Raw genomic sequence first — 14,949 nt, forward strand, 5'->3', positions numbered from 1 at the left:
GTCTTTTTCTTTTTGTTTCTTTCACTCAGCCCACAGTTTTGGAAGTCATATCACTACTTCATCTCTTTTCTGGCTGAACATTCTGTGCTATGGATGGACCATACTTATCCATCACTGGATTTTTGGGTGATTTCCATGGTTGTGGTGGTCGGAGGTCAGCAGAGAGGGCAGGGGTCACTGACTCCAGCATCTGGTGGACTTTCCGCTGCTGGCCTGTTCTTCCCAAGAATCTGTATTTTCCCGTAAATAAAACGAAACAAATCCTATGAATGGCAAATGACAGACTATTGTCAAAATGAGTTCCACAGAAATATTTCCTGATGAGGAAAACAACTGAGACATTGTGTTGTGGAGGTTGTGTCACTTCAGAGGAGCCCCCTACGTATGGATATCAGACACCCCCCACACACACCCTTTGTCAAACTGTGTGGGGATGTGCCTCGGGGACTCCTAATGCAACCCCCCACATCTTTCTGTGTTTATGTTGTGTATCTTCTAAAGCGCATATAAAAGTAGAAAATCACAAACGCTGAAGTAAGCTAGGATGGATGCTGGCTCTAGGAAGAGGACTAGGGTGATCTGGTCGCTTCTCCCTGAGTGCCTCTCCCACCCTGACCCTCTGCACTGCCTCTCAAGCCTGAAGGCTTTATTTAACCCTTTACTTATCTCTGACTACCATCGAGGCCAACTAGCTGGAACTCCAGGAATCAGGATAGCGATGTGTTGTCTCATAACAGGCAGCCGAAATCTATTGATCATCTTTCCTTTTCCCACTGACCTGCAACTCCTCTCCCTGGTCTGGCAATAGTTAACAGTCTATGCTAGCTTCCCCAAGGTGGGAAACATTTCCCCAGACTTTCTTATTGATCCAGAGTAAATCCAGGAGCATCTAAAGTGCAGGTGGCAATCCTAGGGCTTCAGAGTTTATGAAACGGTTTTAACCTGTTTGGCTTGAGTCAGGCCTCCCAGAACTCTAGTTTGATTCTCTAGAAGAAGTTACAATTCAATAGCTATATCTTCAGAGCATTGTGACTAAATCATTTCCATGTTTTGAAAAAATGATCTTTTTCCTCACTATTCCTACAAGGAAATCATTGAGCCATCCATTGGGTAGATAGAGAGCAATTTAATTCCATACCATGTTCTCTATTTTTCTTTTATGTCTTAAAAAGATACTTTCTACCATTGTTCATGATTGTGATGTGACGACAACTGAAGAAGAGTGCTTGTTTTAAGCTTTCTGAAGTTGAAAATTGCCAAGAAACCAGCAATTGTCCTAAGACTCTCCACAAAGACTATGATTATCATTGGTTTAGGGTGCATATGTTCTTCTGTTTTGCAAAAGTCTTACTATTACTTTCATTCACGAAGAAGGTATTGGTTACCAACTATCGAAGCTGTAAATATCAGAACCAAGGAAATTGCTATAATTTAATGCCTTGATGGGACTCTTCCTTCAAATGATTCTACTTCCTTTCTCTATACTGGATTACCAGACAGATACTTCAGAATTAGAGTTTTGTGAATGTTGGACAAATTAACAGGTGGGTGTCTGTGGAAAGGCCCTGAAAAATACAGCAGTGGTTTGCCCTTAAAAATATAGACATGGCTTTTAAAACAATTAGAAGATGAGATATTTTGAAAAACCATGTATAATTTGTTAGGAAAACAGACTAGGAAGACATTTATTAGTTATCATTTCATATCATTTCAGAATGATATTTGACTACTTTTTTTTTCTTTTTGGGTCACACCCGGCAATGCACAGGGGTTACTCCTGGCTTTTCACTCAGGAATTACTCCTGGAGGTGCTCGGGGGACCATATGGGATGCTGGGAATCGAACCTGGGTCGGCCTCGTGCAAAGCATACGTCCTACCCGCTGTGCTATCACTCCAGCCCCTTGGCTACTTCTTTTACTATTAGCAAAGAACTGATTGCACATCACTGGGTTTTTTCCTTATTTCTGAAATCCACAGTTCAGTGGAGGAATAATCTTAAAAATCAGAGTAAACAAGGAGCATCATTATGAAACCCTGTGCTTCAGTAGCCAGCTGAAACTTATGAGATCCTTGCACTGGTATGAACCCAAGGGGAAGCTGGATAATTCTCAGTGAACCTTGAACACACTTTTCTGGGAAATGGATGCAGTGGGGGAAAAGGCACTGGGATGCCCCTACTCTAAAATGATATGTTCTTCACCTCAACCAACAAATACGTGTTGCACAACTATTTATTTGAGCATGAAGCATAACATACCAAAATTGCATTATGTATAGGGACTATAGTCAGGGCAGGGTTATATAATAAACAGCAACTACAATACGTAATTACATTATGAAGAATATTAAATTAACACAGAGGGAGAAAACAGAGCAGGTGAGGACCAATTCTGAGGAGGAGAAGAGGGGAGGTGACAGCTTGCAATTTTAAATAGGGAGATCAGGAAAACCCTAGTGCAAAGTGACTTTTGAAGGAGGAGGGCCGTTGCCACACGCACACTCGATGGAGGTAAGTTTCTATGCACAGACCTGAGCAAAGCTCCATGATTTGACCAGGAGACCAGACCGGCAGGGCACGTTGAGAGGAGGGTACAGCAGATCAGCTCAAAAAGCGATGGTGGGGACAAGAAGAATGTATGAAAACTTGCAGACTATAAGGGCATTCGTTTTTTGGTTTCATTTCTTTTTTTAGTAAAGTGAAGAAACATTGCATGTGCTTGATGTGAACTGACTAGTATAGAGGTTCCCAACTTTATTTGGCCTATCACCCCCTTTTAGGAAAATAGATCTCAAGGCCCCCCTTCAGCAGTAAAGATTTGTTTAAATGTACCTTTTCAAAGTGAACAAACAAAAAGTGACCCCCAATTGCACCTCAGGCAACTACCCCGCTCCCGTTCTTCCGTTGCTCCTGAGGAGGTAATATTGGTCCACGTGGGGAAATGTGGGTAGGGTCTTAAAAGAATGAGTCTGAAAAGGTCAGAAATTGGAATCAGGGGCAAAAAGAATTCCATTGAAGGAGCTATGGCTACCATCCTGGAGCGAGCTGATCCTTGAACCGATAATCACTGGAGATGGTGAGAGGTTGTGGATTCTGGATTTATTGTGCAGCTTGAAACAGTGGGATCTTCTGAAACATTAAATGTGGAGTGAAAGGAAGCAAGGGGGTTCTTAGACTTGAGCACCGCATGGGTGCAGTTGTCACCTCCTGAGTCAGAGAAGATGACAAATAGCTTTGGGGAGAGGAGAAATGGCAGTAGTCTTCCTCTTATCCACAGTGTCCGAATGGTTTCTGGCCTCCACTGGGGGTCTTGGACATATCCCTTGCCGATAAGAAGGGATTACTCTCCTACTGACATTAGGCACAGACAATAACCAGACAGCTGGATACATGAATCTGGTATTTAGGATTGGGAAAGATGCTGGAGATAAGAATGTGGGGCCTTCAACATTTTGATGGTGCTTAACACCATAAATTATCCTGTGGAAAGCCCCTGGAAATTCAAGCTTTAGAATTCAGTAAATTGGCATAGGACCCATTCCAATCCTCTGGTCCAAGTTGAACACACCTTCTTTTGTCTTTTGTAATAGATAGCACCAATTCAAATCAACAAGATCAGTTTTACCATTTTGTATTTACTGGATTTCCACAGTGCACACAGAGCTAGAGGTCGTCTACTAAAAGTTTCTCACCTTACAGAGACAGTGGGAGGCTGAGCAAAGCTACATGATTTGACCAAATTATAATAAATGGTCACAATGGAGACAGAAGTAAGCCTGCCTCCTAATTCAGCATTCTTCTTTAACTATAAGGCACTTAAAATCTTACTAGGTGACAGGCTAGAGAAATAGTACAGTGGCTAGGGCACTTGCCTTGTACATGGTCAATCCGTTTCTAGCCCTGACACCACATATGGTCTCTCAATCCCTGAGTGCAGAACCAGGAGCACTGAATGTGGCCCCAAAGCCAAAAACAAACAAACAAAATCTCATTAGTGGCATGGGAAAGGTCATAAAAGGGCGGTGATGTCAAGAACCATCCCTACCATCACTGTTTCTTCAGAGCAGAAGTCTGGGTAGTGGAGCTCCTTCTACACAGACTTTGACAGCGTTTGCATCCCTCATTATAAAAAGTCAAGTTCAGCCAACTTGTGCTCTAAGGCAGCATTGAAAGTCAACTTCTGGGTGCTCAGGAAAAGTACTGAATAAATAGGGGCATGGAATAGAGAAAACAGGGCAGCAGAGGCAGCATTTCATTCAGTCAGTCATGGTAAGTTCCTCTCTCCTCATCAGAACTAGAAGAAAGAAAGTGAGGGCAACTCTGGAAAATTCTTGATGATGGATGGAAACCTGATAGGGCTGAGAGAAAGCAGAATGGAACATACCCTTTGTTTAACACTGGATTCCAGTCAGCCATATACTACATTTCCATTTGAACTCGGCTTCCAGTCCTTTTTAACTGATGGTGAGTTATTTGGATTGGCTTTTGAGTTCTAGTGGATCGTTTTGTATAATTCATAAACTCCAGTTATACTAGTTCCTTTATACAGCAGCTATTTGTTGAGTACCTACTGTGTGCAGGCCTGGGAAGTACTGCTCTGGTAAGTAAGATAGGAATTTATTTTCATAGAATTCGCCTTCCATTAGAGCAGGGACACAAGTAAACAAGTCTGTGAAGAAGATCATTCCAGAGAGTAGTAAGTGAAATCAAAACAACAGAACAGAGTGATGGATAGAACGACTGGGTGAGCTACTTCAGGCCGAAGGGTCAGAGAAGGTCAGGGCACTAAAATATAAATAATTAATAAGATGGAGTCAACCAGAGGAGGTACGAGACATTCCAGGCAGAGAAGACCTTCAGTAACACGTTTGGTGTGTAAATCATCTTAGGCTACGAAGGGAATGAGGTCAGCCTCAGGGTTGAAGAATAGTGAACAGAATAGGCTGCATCAGAGCATGGAGAGTCTCCCGGGTGTGAAAAATTGACAGTACTGGAACCATTACTTTGTATTTTGTTTGGGGATCACAGCCAGCAGTGCTCAGGTTTTATTCCTGACTTGGGTTCAAGGATTACTTCCTGCAGCGCTTAAGGTGATATGTGGTGCCAGGGGTTGAACTGGTCAGCTGCAGGCAAGGCAGGCAGCTTAGTCCCTGTACCATTTCTCCGACCTGTAGAACCATTTGGAAATAGGACTAGAGCAAGCCACAACCAGAAAACCGTTGTCTGTCCTGTGTCAACCACCAGATCCTTTGACTGGGCCAAAATAACAGCATCCACAGAAGTCAGCAAGAATGAGGATATTCTGTTTGAGAGAACTGATAAAGAGAACCTTTACCTATTTTCCTTTGTGACCCCTCCATGTGAGCAAAATTCTTACCTTATGACTCCTTCTCGGAACCATTACCTTAATCTGCAGGTTTGCATGTTTTTCCCTCCTCTACAGCAAACTGCACAGATTGTGGTGGCAGGGTTGGGGGCGGGGGGGCGGGTCTCAGGATGTGCTATGGATTTTCAAATTAAGAACATGCTTCCTTAGGTGCAATTCTTTAAGCAAATGTACTTTTCCATTTAATTTCTTTCTGAATGTTTATGTTAACAGAGACCACTGAGAAATTGAGCTGTAATCTAAGTATAAGATGAAGCCATCAGAAGGCTTGAAGCAAGGGAATAGTATCAAGTTTATTTCTTTGAAATAACACTGAATTTCCTTCCTGCTAAATGGAATCTATGAACGTAGATTAGAAGCAGAAATATGAAGTTATCATACGAACCTAAGAAGATGATGAAGACTTGCTCTATGCTGGTCACAGAAGAGATGAGGTTTGAGATATTGTTTCTTGGAGTATCAAATGACTTGCTGATAGGTTAAATGAAAGGATTAAGGGAAAGAATAAAGAAAGAAACTTCTGGGCTGGGAGCAGATCAGTTGGGTAGTAATGGGTAGCCATTAACTATGAAGAGGAAACTGGAGAACAGCTAGTTTGGAGGGCCAGGTGAGACCACAGGAGCAAGAGTTCTATTTTAAGCATATTAGATTTCCCAAGCCAATCAGATATCTGGAAAGGTAGATGTGTATGAGTTTGGAATCCAAGGGAGACTTTAGAGCATGAACAGACGCCAGTTGAAAGCCATCAACATATACATTATTGAAGGTCATATGACCTCATGCTCAGACAAGGGAGTGTAACTGGAGAGAAGAGGTGAAGACCAAGCCCTGGGGCCCATCAACCTGGGAAGAAGGCTGACGCAGCAAAGAACCTGTCAGCGAGTTGAGAAAGAGATAATCCCCAAGAGGAGGGAATATCTCTTAAGAATAGAAACTATCGGGACCAGAGCTAGTACAGTGGATAAGGCGCTTGCCTTGCACGTGGCTGACAGGGGTTCTATCTCCAGTAACCCAAATGATCCTCAGATCCCGACAGGAACAATCCCTAAATGCAGAACCAGAAATAAGGCCCGAGTGCCACCAGATGTGAACCCAAAAAAGAAAGAAAAGAAACTTGAAGGGAAGTCTCGCCAGGCTGTGATGCCTCCTGCACCGTGAAATCCCAAGCGTGTTTCACACCCCGCTGACTTTGACAAGGTTGAGACAATCACAGCGACTTTGATAAGAGCAATTTCAAAAGAATGATGCAGGGATGCTAAAGAGAGAACAGGATGATAAAATGGAAACAAGTGCAGTTTATCCATGTTTGTAGTTTCTGCCACCTTCTAGCTGGGAATTTAATAATGATGAGAAATGTCGCCAGTATTGTTGGTCTTACGTTTAATATCATGAATAAAAACTAAAAAACATCCCTCGTAAATTTGATTTACTCTGTCAACTTGGACTGAGAGTGGGGGAGAATAAGCTTTCCTGGCATGAACTTTGTTTATTTATTACTACTTCTCATCATTCTTTGACACTGGTTTCCTGAATCTGTTTCCTGTAGCCATATCCAAATAGAAGAAAAGGCAAAAATAATTTTTTTAAACTAGCATTGATTGCACTTACTGTGCTGTTTCAGGGTGTGCTGACTAATTCAACCCTTACCTCAAGTGGCAGGGATGTTATCATCCTTTTCTGATAAGACCTTACCCCTCCACAAACATCCAGTTATTGCAAAACAGCTCGTACTTAATTTGAAAGTGCTTGCCATTTAGGCAAAATTTAAAATTATATCTCTTCTCTTCTTACCTAAATACCAACATCATGCTTAAATGGCAGCCTTGAAGTGGAATCCAGGCATTCTGGAAGCAGAGGCTGTTTCTCAGCTGAGGCACTTGAAAAGCAGACTCCAGAATTGTAAAACATGACTTGGATGAAATCAGTGTTGGTGGAAAATTGCATGAAAGTATAATGCATATTGGGGCCAGAGAGCTAGTACTAGGGGCAAGGTGCTTGCCTTGCAAGTGACTGGCCCCCGTTTTGATCCCTCACACCTCATATGGTCCCCTATGCAGCACCAGAAGTGATCCTTGAGCACAGAGCCAGGAAGAATCCCCTGAGCACTTTTGGGTATGGTCCTGAACCCAAAAGTTATACTTTATATAATACTAGAAGTGAAAATTTTGTTTTAGAAGTGTTAGTGATTTTTAAAAATTTTTGCATATTTGGACTGAGGAGATTATCCAAAGGCATGCTTTCCAGGCTAAAACCCCAATTTTTAGGGTCCCCAAGAACCACAGAGAGTGACCCCAAGATGGCAGGTGTAACGCCAAAGTACCATTGTGTGTGACCAAAAAACCCACAAATAGAAAATAACTCTGTACACCAACAGAACCTTCACTGATGAAATGAACTCAACTTTTCTCCCTACGCTATTCACTTCCACTGTGCCAAGAAATTTCACTCTCAGAATCAAAATCAAATATCCCTCCTAGACACTTTCCTTTGAGGAAACTATTATTTTCCTTTTAGATAACTAGTCGAGATAACTAGATAACTAGTGAAACAGACTGGTTGCTTTTATTATCTTTCAGACTAACTTTGATTTTGGTGTGGTCATAAGAAAAATAAGGGCATTTCCTGAGGGACTGTGAGCCTGTAGGAGTCTTTATCCTCTGTGAGAAAGCCGACCACTCATTGGTGCATAGGAAGTGCCCTAGACTGGAATTGTTTTGTTGTTTTAATCTGAAAATGACAACATGGTACACATCCAGGGGCAAGTAGGTTTTTGTTTTTTCTTTTATGGGTGATGCGGCTTTAATTGGTACGTAGAGGGCATGCCTGTGGAATTAGTCTTTGGTGTATTGGCCAATCAGATCACTTTCAACGTTTCTCAATGTTTAGTTTCATCTTGTAATTAAGTAACAACGATCATTTCCTGGCACCTAATGACTGGCTAGAGGAGTTAGAAGCCTCATTAGGTTTATAATTTATCAAATTCTAAGCACTTCATCTGCAATGTTGCAAAAAGAGAAAGCATCCTCAAGTTCCAAGATGATTAAGGCCAATCTCCAGCCTTATGTGTATGTTCTTCAAAGGCTGACTTTGCTATTTTCCAAGGTGGTTTTTTTTATATAAATATCTGTGTATTATTATATAAGAAGGAAAATACATTTATGAGAGCACAGTATTGAACTGAGTACATAGAGACATCCCTAATGACAAGCGTAGTATAGAGCAGCCATGTTTTCCTTAGAAATCCTCTTTGACAGTTCCACGCCTTTTCCTTTAATCAGGTTTGGCAGGCCTAAGCGATAGCACAGCTGAGAGGGCGTTTGCCTTGCACTCGCCAACCCGAGTTCAACCCCCCCGCATCCCATATGGTCCCCCGAGCACTGCCAGGAGTAATTCCTGAGTGCAGAGCCAGAAGTAATCCCTGAGCATCGCTGGGTATGACCCAAAAAGAAAAAGAAATCATGTTTGGCTATCCATTAATTACAGAATTCCACCCTTATATTTATAAATACTGATTATTTCTTAAAATCAATTTTAAACATTGAGGATATAAATGGGGAAACAAGGGGCTGGAGCAATAGCATAGCGGGTAGGGCGTTTGCCTTGCACGCGGCCGACCCGGGTTCAAATCCCAGCATCCCATATGATCCCCCCAAGCACCGCCAGGGGTAATTCCCGAGTGCAGAGCCAGGAGTAACCCCTGTGCATCGCTGGGTGTGACCCAAAAAATAAGGAAAAAAAATGGGGAAAGGAAGGGAGAGACAGAAAGGACCCTGTTCCTATTGGCTTGATAGTTATAATTTAAATTTCTGTCTTCAAAATGACTTGCTACTAGACCTGTGAGACTATAAATGAAATGTCTGCATAGTGATTTAGCTAAAGGAGAGGAGACACCTCACTACTCCATCCAGGTCACCCCATTTCTGTTCCTCTTCTCACAATATGGTCAGTTCATCGTGGCCTTAGCTTCTGGTAAATCAAGGATTATTTGTCTTCTGCCATATTTTTTGTTTTGTTTTGTTTTGTTTTGGGGACATACCGGCTGTGTTCAGAGATTACTCCTGACTCTGTGCTCAGGAAATCACAGACTGATGTGATGTCAGGGATTGAACCTGGGCTGGCTGCTTGCTAGGCAAGTGCCTTAGTTGTTGTACCATGCCTGCAGCCCCCCCACCATATTTCTGAAGTGACAATCTTCTGTGAGGGAAATACAGCCTCTGCTCCTAGGGGTCCTATTGTTTTCCTTTCATTTGGGGGCCTTTTATGAACTGGTCACAAGGGCAACCGCAGTATCTAATCCCTTCATGAAAGCAGTGATTTCTACAGCCTGATGCTGAGCAGCCAAACCTGTAATCCAGGCTCTAGAATTCCAGAAATTTAGAATTTAAGTATGATTTTTCCATTTTTTCCTAGATCAGGTCTAAAAGCCAACCAGAGAAATAACATCCTTCTAAGGGTACTCACCTGACTTAAACTTCCCATCAGATTCACTCGTAAAGATCCCTCAGTTTCTTTTCCTTCCATATCCCTCTGCTATCCTTAGAGCAAAGTAACCCTAGCTGCTTCGAGAAACTGCATGCCTCCTCCACCACAGGAACTACTCAAGATGGAAGATTTTCTCGATCTTCAAGTTTGGCAAAAATGCGAAGCAGAATCCTAGGGAATCCTAGGTCTGTGCTGCCATATCCCACTGTACTTGTGCATCGGAAAGGCCTGCTGCTGCCCTGTGTGGTCTCTGAGGGCTTGACCCTGGCATCTCATTGAGAGAGTATCCTGCTGCTAGCCCTGTCAATTCTCTCCAGAGTAGACTGTTCACAGCTAAGTATTGGAATTACCTGGGTTTTCACACCTTTAAATCCAATTCTCTAAAAGGGCTTTCTGGACATTCTTGTTGCTCTGAGTGTATGTCACAGCTGGACAGACTGGGTGACTGATGTCCCTTTTTTAGGGATCAGACACTTGTTTTCTACAATATTTATGAAATTTCAAGATCAGCAAGTTCATTACTTTAAATGTTTGAAGGAATATTTAGCTGTTGAAAGATCATTAGGCAGGGGGCTGGAGCGATAGCACAGCAGGTAGGCATTTGCCTTGCACGAGGCCGACCCGGGTTTGATTCCCAGCATCCCATATGGTCCCCTGAGCACCGCCAGGGGTAATTCCTCAGTGCAGAACCAGGAGTAAGCCCTGTGCATTGCCGGATGTGACCCAAAAAGAAAAGAAAAAAAGAAAAGAGAAAGAAAAATCATTAGGCAGATTTAATAGTGCAAAAACTTACCCAGATTCCTCCTCACTGAAGAATACCCAAATCATTAGTAACCCAAGGGGAAGCAAGTTGATAATTATCTAATGGATATTCTGCATAGCTACTTTCACATAAAATATAGGTAGGGACTCCGAAGCAGGCTGACTCCTTCGTCCCTAAAATGACTACTAATTTAAAGTCACTTTTCCTACTGTGCCTAGCAATCTCATTTGCCTGTAATTTCCCAAGGATTACAGTCTTTGCATTCATTCCTAGATGGAAAAAAAGACACTTCTCGAATGTGCACTTTTATTTATGCAGCCGTCCAGGGTTTTCAAACAAAACAAAATATCACACTGCAGGTAAACTGTATGATGAAAGGTGAACCCAAACAAACACTTGCAGCTGCAATAAGCCAAGCCTCTCTGTTTCAATTTTTTTTTCTAGAGCAAATGAAAACTGTATGGGTAGAACCTTAGTAACAAAAATTGAGACCAATGGAAGAGTCATTATGTTTGGAAGAAGGACAGGCTTCAGAAAAAAGGAGATGGCTCTAAATACCTCAAGCTCCTTTCCCCGTTTTGTGTGAAAATCAGTGTTTTCTTTTTCCTCTTTAGTGTTTACAAATGGGGCAGCTCTTGTGAGACAAGGAACCTATTCAGGTGTTAGAAGCTGACGGCAACCTCAGGTTCCCTGGGTCAATAAGGGAATCACTGAAGAAGAAAGAAACAAGTTATGTGTAAAAATTTCTCCCCCCAGTGACAAATCTATGTACTGTAGGGATGAATTCAAGCTTCCCTGTCCTCAGTCTGAAGGGAGACCAGACTCTGTCAAATGCTTGCGGTGGGGGAACACCCTCATCACCAGCTTAGGAGCATGAGTCAGAGGATGTGACTTGCCAAGTCTGTGTTTATGGGAGGTAAAGGGATCATGCAGGTTCTGGGCTCAGCAGCCCTTTCTAGAATACCTTGCCCCTCCCCAGTGTCCAGGTCAGGTCTGGCAGGATTGAATGACTCTGCATCTCTCTGATGAGCAGCCTTTGTGGGTACCTGAGGGAACTAGGCAACAGCACACAATGCAGCAAGGGGATTGGAGGCTGGGTGGAGTGACCGTGAGCTGGACACCTAGGAGGGTGTCTTAGGAGGTCAAAGAAAGCTTTTGCCAAGCCTGTTAGGTTCATTAGGAGGAGACTTTGATTTCTCCACCCTATTTTTTAATAGCAATAAATGCATAGACAATTCAGAAATGACTTGTCTGATGCCTATTTGTATTTACCCTTAAAAAGTGGTGGTTGCTTGATTGGTTGTAGTTATTTTCCATGCATGGGTTTCCTTTATAGCCTTGGTATTAAATGTTCAAAAAAAATCAAAATGGTTTTCAATCAACGTGTTTCAAAAGGACCTAGTTAAAGGGTAACTTTCTAGCATGCAATAGGGCAGGACAAATAAATGGCTTTGACATTTTAGGTAGCCTGCGTCATCCCTCTCAGCTTTTTTCTGGTCTTCTGCAAAGCTTTAAGTTTGCCTTGATGAACAGGTCAGTGCAGGATTGGGGCGTGTGTGTGTGTGTGTGTGTGTGTGTGTGTGTGTGTGTGTGTGTGTGTAAGTAAAACAAATGAAATGGCCTTTCTTATCTGTGCTTTCCCTGTGGTCTGATCCTAGGAAATGAATTCTCTGTGAGTCTGGTCCAAAAAGATGGTATGTTCCCACTTTGAAGACCCTAAAGCTTTGCCAGCTCTGAGTCAGCTCACCTGAGAGAAGGGAGGCACATGAATGACATAGATCAACCCAGAGCTTCCACGAGCCTCGTAAGTCCTTGCCTGTGTAGACAGTGAAGTGGGGTTGAAGAAGGAGCAATAAAGAGAGAACATGACATCGACACATTTATAAAATACTAACCTTAAAGCCATCAGAAACCAGACCTCCCAGGGCATCTCAGAAAGTTCCGTGACTTGCATCTCCCAAAGAACCGCTGTGCCTTGTCTGTGACCCTGAGCAGGCAGCTAGTTCTAGTTAGAGGGAGTCACTCTGAAGAGCCCAGACAGGAGCCCGTGGCCATTTATGGACAGCCACCAAGTCCTGGGCGAGCTCTGTGCTTCCCACTCTTTATGGGAAAGATTTGTAGACGCGCCCACCATGTCGCCAAGTCCACCCTAACATGGAATTGGGAACCACCAAAGGGGCATAGGGCGTGTTGCTCACATCCAGCCCTCTTCCCTTTCATGCCCACACCGGAGCCGATTACTGCAAATTAGCGATGAAGCAAGGTGGCTGGGAGGTGCTTCTGCACGGGGGAGTTCTGTTGTTTTTATAGTCAGTGCCAGCTCTTGAGTGGATGTGAGTAAGAGTCTCTTCCTCTTCCCTCTGGGCTCTCCTCCTCTCCCATACCAATCTCGTTACCGAGCTCTTTCGGATATGGTCCTCAGCAAGCGTGGCTGCCTGGCTCTCATGCTGGCCAGGCTGGGGGCCCAGAACTCGAGAAGACAACATGACCCGTAAGTGAGGGGGCAGCGCTCGGCTTCCTGTTATCTGGGCTCCTGCTGAGGGATCCTAAGGCCCGGGGGAAGATGTGACCAATATGAAGGCAATGACGCAGGTTTCAGTACTCTTAATTCCCAGTGGGCTCATTGAAAGTGCCCACTTGGTACATAGAGCCAAAGGGGTATTGGATGGATCTTCTGGCAACCTTGATTTTAGGCTTGATTGCCTCTTCTGGAATCTAATTTCTGTTGTTTTCACAAGTTTTAAATAGAAATGACCTGTTTTGTCCATTTCTGTGATTGAAAGTTACAATGGAAGAGCAACTAAGACTTTTCTTTTACTCTGTTGGTCATTAATTTGGACATTTTTTCATTCTCTATCTGCTTGATTTTATTTTAGCTGATTTTTTTGGATACATCACGAACAGATTTGTTAGCTGTCAGAGTATTACAAGCCAATACAAAGGGGCGATTTCTTCTAGAGAGACCTCTGTCGATCATACTTAAAGAATTTGCTTTGTAGGACCCCTAGGTGTGTGGGGGAGGTGTGGGAGGAGAATTCATTGGTGTCTTTGTGCATTGAGGTTTTCTTTTTCTTTCTTTTCTTTGGCAGCTATAATTTGTGAGGCTTTCTGCGTCTCTAAACCTAGAGCTTGGTTTCTCATTTCGTGATGTGATTTCTTTCCAAACTTAGTTTAATTGAGTGCTACTCTGAGTGCCCCTTCACACACACACACACACACACACACACACACACACACACACACACACACACACACCTGCTTCAGAAGCTCTTCTCCCGACCAGGTGCCTTGCAAGCTGCTCACCTGCTGGCAGTGTTTGATTCGCTGCCAGCTACAACTGGGTGTTCTGATTTGTGCCAAATTCATTCTGTGCATGGGAGTTTGTGCTTCAGAAGATGAGTCTTGTTAATTATTCAGACCTCTCCCTTAGAAGTAATGTGCCAAAATCACAGAAGCAGAAAAGCTGGGAACCGTATGAGGTTTGGTATTGATAGAACATAAAATCAGAATTTTGCCTCCTGATATTGCTTTGTTCCTGTGTACATCATCCTTTCCAGCTATGAGCTCACGAAACTTTGCCTCTATCTCTGGGCCAGTTGGCATTATTGCCGTTCTCTACATGGTGAATGGAGATGTGGGCCAGCAATCAAATTGCCCCAAAGCCAGGTGATCTAGCCTGAACTGGGAGCCAACTCCCTTGACTTCTGTCCAGTACCTTGTAGTCTGAGACAACACAGCTTAAAAGAGAGAGCTAGAGGCTAAGCTGAAACCATCTAGTGTTGCTGGAAACTTGAGTGTATTTGGATGATGAGTCAGGATCAAAGAGAAACCAGTTGGTGGGTCAAACCGGAAAAGCTCAGTAAATGCCTGAATGGAAAATGGAAGAACGAAGCAGGAGAGGTTATAAATGAGGAAATTTGGGATCTGAGTCCAAGGATATGGGGAATATATGGAATGCCATTTTTATGTGGGCTGTGGTAACTCTGTTAACTCTAGGTAGAAATACATTAGAAAATATTAGTCATATGGAATGTCCTCAAGTAGGAAATGGTAATCAGAGGAAAATCATACATATACTTAAGTCACTAATTCAGTGAATTTTTTGTTTTGGGTGGGAGGCCATCCCCAGCTGTCCTCAGGATCACTTTTGGTGGTGCTGGGGATTGAACCCTGCTCAGTTTGTGTGAGGCAAGTGTCTTACCTACTGTATCATATCTCTGACCCAATTATTGGGGGAGGCAGAAGTTTTGTATGATACCTGGTGATTCTCAGGGCTTGCCTCTGGCTCTGTGCTACGGAATCACTCCTGGAAGTGCTCA

At 43.1% G+C, this 14,949-nt stretch overlaps 1 protein-coding gene across 7 annotated transcripts in view; it reads left to right on the forward strand.

The window, feature by feature from the left end:
* Positions 1–14,949, forward strand: part of SHROOM3 (shroom family member 3) — a 337,474-nt gene that overhangs the window by 202,463 nt on the left and 120,062 nt on the right. The window contains exon 1 of one of the 7 annotated variants that reach the window (XM_055140558.1): positions 12,315–12,434. The exons of the other annotated variants lie outside the window; for them this stretch is intronic. The gene's annotated coding sequence lies outside the window, so the exon portion shown is untranslated. Of the gene's footprint in view, positions 1–12,314; positions 12,435–14,949 lie in introns of those variants that run through there. 7 annotated transcript variants of the gene reach the window in all.

This window comes from Sorex araneus, chromosome 5 (assembly GCF_027595985.1).
Source record: "Sorex araneus isolate mSorAra2 chromosome 5, mSorAra2.pri, whole genome shotgun sequence".
Taxonomy (NCBI): domain Eukaryota; kingdom Metazoa; phylum Chordata; class Mammalia; order Eulipotyphla; family Soricidae; genus Sorex; species Sorex araneus.